Source organism: Dreissena polymorpha, chromosome 6 (assembly GCF_020536995.1).
Source record: "Dreissena polymorpha isolate Duluth1 chromosome 6, UMN_Dpol_1.0, whole genome shotgun sequence".
Taxonomy (NCBI): Eukaryota; Metazoa; Mollusca; class Bivalvia; order Myida; family Dreissenidae; genus Dreissena; species Dreissena polymorpha.
In genome coordinates this window covers 105,283,695-105,292,944 of record NC_068360.1, presented here as the reverse complement: position 1 = coordinate 105,292,944, position 9,250 = coordinate 105,283,695, and the positions used below count along the sequence as shown (strand labels likewise).

Genomic DNA, 9,250 nt, shown 5'->3' with positions numbered 1-9,250 from the left:
TTGGATCCAAAAAGTCTGTATTTTTTCCATATTGGACAGTCGAGTACAAGTGCACTAAGCAATTGTTTTATAACGATTAAAGCCGTTACCGAGAAAAAGTATCCGAATGTTCTATAATCGATTCCCATGGACCCTTGTCTTGAAAATAACATAGATGCAATTCAGGTAGCGCAACCCTAATGATTTCCCGCGATTTAATTTACGATCATTGCCGATCTTCAATGATCGGTTATTTCCGAGAGATGCATTATATTTTTTTTCAAACTTCGAATTTTGATATATGTTTACGTAATTCCTTTAGAATACATTATTTTCACAATAAATATTGACTTTGATCAAAATATAATCTGAAAAAAATACGATTTCGCGATTTCTTCAAAGATCGACGAGCCTTTTTACATGTTTATTTATGGATATGTAATTTAAGCTTGCACCATTGTGAAGTTGTCGTGGCCGAGTGGTCACGGCGATGGACTGCAAATCTTTTGGGATCTCCCGCGCAGGTTCGAATCCTGCCGACATCGCATACTTTTTGCGACGTGTTTTATTTCTTATTAATATAGCGTATATGCTATGTTTATTGTTAAATATGTTGAAATTTGTATGCACATCCTTCAATTTTTAAAATTAAAACAACGTTATGGCTAAATTGGGTGATTAACTGCTGAAAATACGAATGATGCATGTTGCCTTTTTTATTTTTATTTCAAAAAGTAAACGGTAAATCTGTTTATTTCTTGGTATTTTTTATGTATATAGTGTTTCTATAAAAACTACGTTTAAAATATAACTTAAATGATACTATTTTGAATTTTATGACACTTTGTTTTTAACCGACTCAATTTTTACTTGGCTGAAATAACTTACAGTTCATGGCGCTCTTCCATAGATTAAAAATTTGTAAAAAATAAATGTCTGTAAAAGAATACTAATTTTATGTTTTTTTTAAACTTCAATCACCTTTACTGCATCTGTAAACACCAACTGCATGCCCATATTTGGAAATTTGAATGAGTTATTGAACTTATATACCCCATGGGTGAAAATAAACTGGACAAACGCCGAGCTTGGGGATGGTTTTGATAAAATCGGTTTATTTTTTTTTTAAAGCATGGAAAGCCTGCCTACAAATGTGCATGTAGTTCAGTGAAATGATGCTGATTAAGAAAATAATTAATAAGATTATATTTGGATATGTGCCCATTACAGTTGCGCAACCTTAAAGCATTTTAAAATCAAAATTAAAATTAAATGAAACAAAGAGCTGAAGAAAGAGATATAAAATAAAAAGCTTATTAGAAGTTTAAACTGTACAATACGTGATATATTTGGACTCGCACACAGTTTGAAGTCATATTGGACTCGCCAAACGGCTCGTCCAATATGACGTCAAACTGTGTGCTCGTCCAAATATATCTCCGTATTGTACAGTGAAACGTCTAAAAACTATAATTACTGAACATTTACCATAGTCTAATATAGCCGTTATATGTATCTTTTGACGATTTGAAAACCTAAAAATTAGTTGCAACGCGAAACGATTGAATAATTTGGAGAGTTCTGTTGTTTACATTTACGAAACTACGAAGATTGCTTATATAAGGTATAAAATACTTTAACTGAGATGCTCGGCGGAATAGCCCAGAGGGCTAATGCATTTTGACTTCAGAATAATTCCAGGACTCCGGGGGTCACTGGTTCGAGCCCTGGTACCAGCTACTTTTTTTTTTCCTTTTTTAAATTTTATTCTTGATTTTTTACTGGAGCTTTTAAGATTCAATGTTTACATTTATCAATAAAAAGCATTTAATGACAAACTTCAAAATATGCCAAAATCTGTGAAAAGGCCCCTTTAAAATATTGGCTTCATTCGGCCTTCAAATGTTACGTGCAACAAAATTAAAAGTAAGCCTAATTGTAAATAAGACCGCGTATTCATTACTAATTTTCAAATTCCAACAAATAAAACATCTACAAGTATACACACGCGTAATTTTAACATTAAATAACGAGATACGGCAACAAAATACCGCTATGAACGAAGTAAATGTTTTGCGGGTCGCAAGGTATTAAACAACTTTTCAATATATTTTTTTTTCAAATTATAGTTTGAGTGAAATAATCGAAAAGCCATCGTTGCAATGTATTAAAGGGACGCTTATTGGTAGTCTATATTGTGACACAAGTCAAACAATACTAGGCGTGATTGTAATTGCAATTATATTACTCAATCCCAGTAATTAATCACGTATATAACAAGTTAGAGGGTTTCATTAATTTTTATCAAGAAAAAAATGTTAAAACTATGCATCATGTCAGGTTATCGAAAATGCGCAGTGTTTGTTTTTGTAATTAAACATACATTTTCCTCATGCCCACGAAATAAGCGTTCACACTATGCAGCTTAGGCCATCAATAAAAAAGGCCCAAAGTCCCACGTTCGTTTAAAACCGCCACTGATGTCAAACATAATCTGTTCTTGGTCATATTTGACTGTTGGACATTTGAGTTCGACCCTGCCATTTCAATTAAAATATGAAAAATGTAAGTGCAGTACTCAATTTGAGAAATACCGCTATTTATTTTGTTCAATAGTTTAACTTCAAATAGGTCCATAATGTACAAAAACGGACCACTTTATCCCACTTAGCAATATTTGATTAGCTTGTATTACCTTCTAGCATTAAATAATCAATTAATATTTACTTAGTACCTTTTTTTTCATAATTAGGCATATGTTCGAAATAAAGTTGTGCTATTTGCAGGATAGGTGGTCACAATAGGTACATGTCCAGAACTAACGAAATGTCTTTTTTTTTACAAACAAGCCTTTAATAATAATAGTACTGGCATGTTCGTGAATCCCATCAAGTATTTCAACAACTAAATAGATGTGATATAAACACGCATGTATTTTGTAAATACAATGGTTGATTTAGCAAAATTATTATTAGCTTCTTGTATAGTTATGAGAAGAATACTGAAGACTGCGCTGATCAATAGCTTTCGCAAGTTCTTCGTTGTAATAATCAAATATTGGATTTCTCTTGCACCTTTAACTACCGATGATTGCAAATAGTGTGCATTATAGCATTGCATAATCTCACGGAACAGCTGAATTAATGTAAAGAAAGACGATGGAGATGTTCCGAATAGAATATTCTGAAATTATAGAAAATGCCACTTACACTGTCCATGATGTCACCGTGGCATACATGTAGAGGAATACGAGAACTTTTATAATAAAATCTTGCGCGATTGATGCTTTCCCGTGTACAGTCACATGTTTATTTTTTTAGTTAAGACATTTTTTTGAGTTGATACGTTTTGTAATATACAGTTCACAGTTTAGTCCTTTAAAACTATGTAATGCGATCTGTTAACTGAAGATTCCTTTAATAACAAATAGGCGTATTAAATGCATAATATAGAGTTTCCTGTTGTTTCAATGCATGTGACCAAACGTATTTGCACTCACGCAGATGTAAGTGTACCGAGGCTGCAAATATACTTTTAAACCATTTATGTTTTGTAATAATTCCTGCGTTAACAATTATTGAATATAAAACATTATAGTCGACATTTGGGAGCTTGTATGAAAACCCTTGACTTACTTTCGTGCTAGCATGCGGAGACAACATGAAGCTTTACCTTCTTTAATACTGGTATAATACGTTTATATTTGCATTTATTAACAAGGAAGTCTTCCTCTTGCAGTAATATAAACCATCGTATAACGTTTCAGTTTCGCTGACCATATTGAAAATATGCCTATAACAGCTTAGGCAAACAATTGTAACAATTAAAAAAATACAAAGAATGGTGTTGTTTCGCTAATTTTTTAAAGCTTTTACGGGTATATCGATGGCATTTTCCTTAAGTATCATTATACATCAAAAATGTAAAACCCCTAATCTCAAGCAATTGTGTATCTGTTAATAATGTTACATTGACGAAACATATATTACACGACTCCTATGGGATTCAAACAAATGACCTTGTTTGATGGAATGATGACGTCACGATCTTAAGTATGCATGCGTATTCTGGCATTTTATGCACATTTGTTACGATTGCACTTTACAACTGCTTTGCCCATGTCAATAGCATGTTGACTGATGTATTCATTAACGACTATGCTTGTCCAGGAAACGTGCGTATACATTTTGAATGCTGTATTTTTAATAACGACAACAGCGGCATCACTATAAGTCACATTAAACCACATGAAATAGATGAGACTTTCGTTTGATTAGCCCAACCAAAAATCAAACAATCGTGTTTTATTTTGTTCCCGCAATTTGTTTTAAAAGAAGAGATATTTTAATATCAGTTTATAAAACATGTTTAACAACGTAGACAGTTATTTATCCCTGCATTTACCAAAGGTAAGCCTGGTAGTATTACGCTGTTGTGTCATGTCTTAAAGAAAAGTTTAATTTACCCTCTAGTTGCTCTAAATCATTATGTAATACATAATTTTGAAGATATTTTTCGCTCAGCGGCATCTTCCATTGATATATTAAAAGTTGTTTAACTGTTTTCAACACATCACAAAAGGAAATTTGATTGGAATGAAAGCCAATACCATGTGCATATATATTTTCTTTTATGAGAATACCATGAATCAAAGCTAGATATCAGTTGAGCTTCTGTTTAAGGTGTAAGCTTAATTCGTCTGCGTTTTCTCGTTGCATACAATTTAAAATTCTTAAATCTTTTTCGAAGAATATTGAAAGGTATTTTAATAGGCAAAATGTCATATGAATATGATACAAAAGCGTGTGCTTTTGTGGTAAACGTGTACATATCTTCCTGCTTAGCGTACAACCTCCAGGTGTTTAGTGTTTACGTCGGCGTATAGTGACTGTATTCATATTTCAATATCTTGATGGCGAAATGGTTTTAAAATGTTGATGATCATGTTAAATGGGATAAAATAATATTAACACAGGAAAAGTGGGAAAAGTGCATTATGATGGCAAGCACCATTGCAACATATAGATTGACTCAACTGGTGGGCTCACACAGGTTATTGAGAGTCCGATATAACAGGTTTGCAACTTGATCAAAATCACCGACTACTTTGAAAAAACGATCTTGTATCAACAGCCTTATACCGTCTAAAACAATCGTAAGATGCTATCCGTTGGTCAATATTCTATCACTGATCAATCGAAGTCCTGTTACGTTTGATTGGGGACAGCGACTTCATATTGGTTTTATAAGGATTAAAGGACTGTTCTATGCCTATTTTGTCATGCTAAGACACGTTTATAAATGTTGTATACAAGGATTGAAATTCTTAAGACAATACAAAATGCCGGATAAAGAAAGTTCATTTGTTTCGTAAATATTGGTTTAAACATTTTGTACATTCCGTTATTTAAAATACAATATCAAAATCGTATAATATGTTTAATATATGCGTTATCCCAAACATTTCTTGCATACGTATACACCTATTCGGTTAAAGGAACATGTAATTGCATGTAACACATCTAATGTAAAAACGTTGATATTTTAGAGAATCGATACGCAATGACCTTTACCTGTAATGTGTTAATGCTTTAAAAGCTTTATTATTGTCAACGATATAACCATACTCTAATTACAATATACACGTATAAAACTGTCATGTCAGTGTAACGACGTCCGTATCTATATCAAGTAACTTAATTGCACAAGAAGGTCGGTGATTTTGCGCAGATGGGTTAAAATCTGAATATGAAAGAAAGAAAGACGCAACGAAGACCTTTCCATTTTAAATGATAATAACGTTAAGTTGATTATGAAATTCGACAGTTTTTATTTTTTTTTATTTTGCAACGTACTGTTTTCTTATCATGTATTATTTATCCGATAAAAGTGCGTAAAAATATGTTGATTGATTGGACATGATTGCATGCGTGATTTTGGGCGATAAGGGAGAAAAACCTGTTACTGTATAGGCATTTTTGGACGGGTCAGTAACATCTTTAACACACATAATGATAACCGCTCCATGTTTTATATTTGTGTTAAGCAGTTCAAAGTCTGAACTTAGTAAAATTGAAAGACAATCAAAATACAAACATATTGACATCGTATTCATATGATATGTAAAGTGACACGTATGAGTATGCTATTTTAAAAAACATTATAATGATGGTTTGTAGTTGACAGCCGGCTTCCTGCGATATTTTCTTAAGAAAAGCTTATGATCTTGAGAAAAAAACCATCACGCGCGAAAGGTATATGACACTTATTCTGTTTAAACCGACTTCAATATTACATGATATTTTCTTAACCTGTTCCTAAAAATTTCGTGCATTAATACTCGTACTCGCGTGCGCCCCGTTTAGATACTCTAAATATTTTAGATGGGCTTATTTTCTAAATGAGTCACATTCCTAAAGAAAACAAGAGGGCCAAGATGGCCCTAGTTCGCTCACCTGAGAGGAGTCGGTTCATTCAATCTTTACCAAATGTCAAACTTGACCTAGATATTTTCCAGACAAACATCCTGGTCAAGTTTCATCATTATTTCATCTGCGAGTCATGATCAATATACCTATGAAGTTTCATGATCTTAGGCGTAAGCATTCTTGAGTTATCATCCAGAAACCATTTTTCTAAGCTGAGTCACCTTGACCTTGACAGCCATTGTGTGAATACGTTATTTGGCACTGTGACCTTGACCTTTGACCTAGTGACCTGATAATCAATAGGGGTCATCTGCGAGTCATGATCAATATACCTATGAAGTTTCATGATCCTAGGCATAAGCGTTCTTGAGTTATCATCCAGAAACCATTTTACTATTTCAGGTCACCTCGACCTTGACCTTTGACATAGTGACCTGAAAATCAATAGGGGTCATCATCGAGTAATGATCAATGTACCAATGAAGTTTCATGATCCTAGGCACAAGCGCTCTTGAGATATTATCTGGAAACCATTTTACTATTTCGGGTCACCGTGACCTTGACCTTTGACCTAGTGATCTGAAAATCAATAGGGGTCATCTACTACTCATGATCAATGTACTTATGAAGTTTCATGATCGTAGGCATAAGCGTTCTTGAGTTATCATCCGGAAACCATTTTACTATTTTGGGTCATCGTGACCTTGACCTTTGACCTAGTGACATAAAAATCAATAGGAGTCATCTACGAGTTATGGTCAATGTACCTATGCAATTTCATGATCCTAGGCCTACGCGTTCTCGAGTTATCATCCGGAAACCATTTTACTATTTCGGGTCATCGTGACCTTGACCTTTGACCTAGTGACCTGAAAATCAATAGGGGTTATCTGCGAGTCATGATCAATGTAGCTATGAAGTTTTATGATCGTAGGCATAAGCGTTCTTGAGTTATCATCCGGAAACCATTTTACTGCTTTGGGTGATCGTGACATTGACCTTCGACCTAGTGACCTGAAAATCAATAGGGGTCATCTGCGAGTCATGATCAATGTATCTATAAAGTTTCATGATCTTAGACATACGTGTTCTTGAGATATCATCCGGAAACCATTTTACTATTTCGGGTCATCGTGACGGTGAACTTTGACCTAGTGACCTGAAAATCAATAGGAGTCATCTGCGAGTCATGATCAATGTACTTATGAAGTTTCATGGTCCTCGGCATAAGCGCTCTTGAGTAATCATCCGGAAACCATTTTACTATTCTGGGTCATCGTGACCTTGACCTTTGACCGAGTGACATAAAAATCAATAGGGGACTTCTACGAGTTATGATCAATGTACCTATGCAATTTCATGATCCTAGGCCTACGCGTTCTCGAGTTATCATCCGAAAACCATTTTACTATTTCGGGTCATCGTGACCTTGACCTTTGACCTAGTGACCTGAAAATCAATAGGGGTTATCTGCGAGTCATGATCAATGTAGCTATGAAGTTTTATGATCGTAGGCATAAGCGTTCTTGAGTTATCATCCGGAAACCATTTTACTGCTTTGGGTCATCGTGACATTGACCTTCGACCTAGTGACCTGAAAATCAATAGGGGTCATCTGCGAGTCATGATCAATGTATCTATGAAGTTTCATGATCTTAGACATTCGTGTTCTTGAGATATCATCCGGAAACCATTTTACTATTTCGGGTCATCGTGACGGTGAACTTTGACCTAGTGACCTGAAAATCAATAGGAGTCATCTGCGAGTCATGATCAATGTACTTATGAAGTTTCATGGTCCTCGGCATAAGCGCTCTTGAGTAATCATCCGGAAACCATTTTACTATTCTGGGTCATCGTGACCTTGACCTTTGACCGAGTGACATAAAAATCAATAGGGGACATCTACGAGTTATGATCAATGTACCTATGAAATTTCATGATCCTAGGCGTAAGCGTTCTTGAGTTTTCATCCGGAAACCATTTTACTATTTCGGGTCATCGTGACCTTGACCTTTGACCTAGTGACCTGAAAATCAATAGGGGTTATCTGCGAGTCATGATCAATGTAGCTATGAAGTTTTATGATCGTAGGCATAAGCGTTCTTGTGTTATCATCCGGAAACCATTTTACTGCTTTGGGTCATCGTGACATTGACCTTTGACCTAGTGACCTGAAAATCAATAGGGGTCATCTGCGAGTCATGATCAATGTATCTGTGAAGTTTCATGATCCTAGACATACGTGTTCTTGAGATATCATCCGGAAACCATTTTACTATTTCGGGTCATCGTGACGGTGACCTTTGACCTAGTGACCTGAAAATCAATAGGAGTCATCTGCGAGTCATGATCAATGTACCTATGTAGTTTCATGGTCCTCGGCATAAGCGCTCTTGAGTTATCATCCGGAAACCATCTGATGGACGGACGGACCGACATGAGCAAAACAATATACCCCCTCTTCTTCGAAGGGGGGGACATAACGAGAAAACTGCCCCCTCCCAGCAGCCATGTTATTCAACTGACCGGAACCATTTTTGAACTCAACTCTCGTATCAAGGAAACAAATGTTCTGAGCAAATTTTATGAAAATTGGGCCAAAAATGTGACTTTTACTGTGTTCACATGTTTTCACTATATACATATAGAGAAAAATGCCCTGCCCACTGGCAGCCATGTTTTTTCACCAATCCCGACCATGTTGTAACTCGTTTGAGATATCAATAAAACCAATGTGTTGGCCAACTTTCATGATGATTGGGCAAAAATTGTGACTTCTAGAGTGTTTACAAGGTTTCTTTATAGCCAAATAAGAAAAACTGCCCCGCCCACTGGCGGTC

At 35.2% G+C, this 9,250-nt stretch overlaps 1 non-coding gene across 1 annotated transcript; it reads left to right on the top strand.

Annotated features, from left to right (window-relative positions):
• The first annotated feature begins 443 nt into the window (after positions 1-443).
• Positions 444-524, top strand: Trnac-gca (transfer RNA cysteine (anticodon GCA)). Its single transcript has one exon. It is a non-coding gene; the product is annotated as a tRNA-Cys (tRNA).
• The last annotated feature ends 8,726 nt before the right edge of the window (positions 525-9,250 follow it).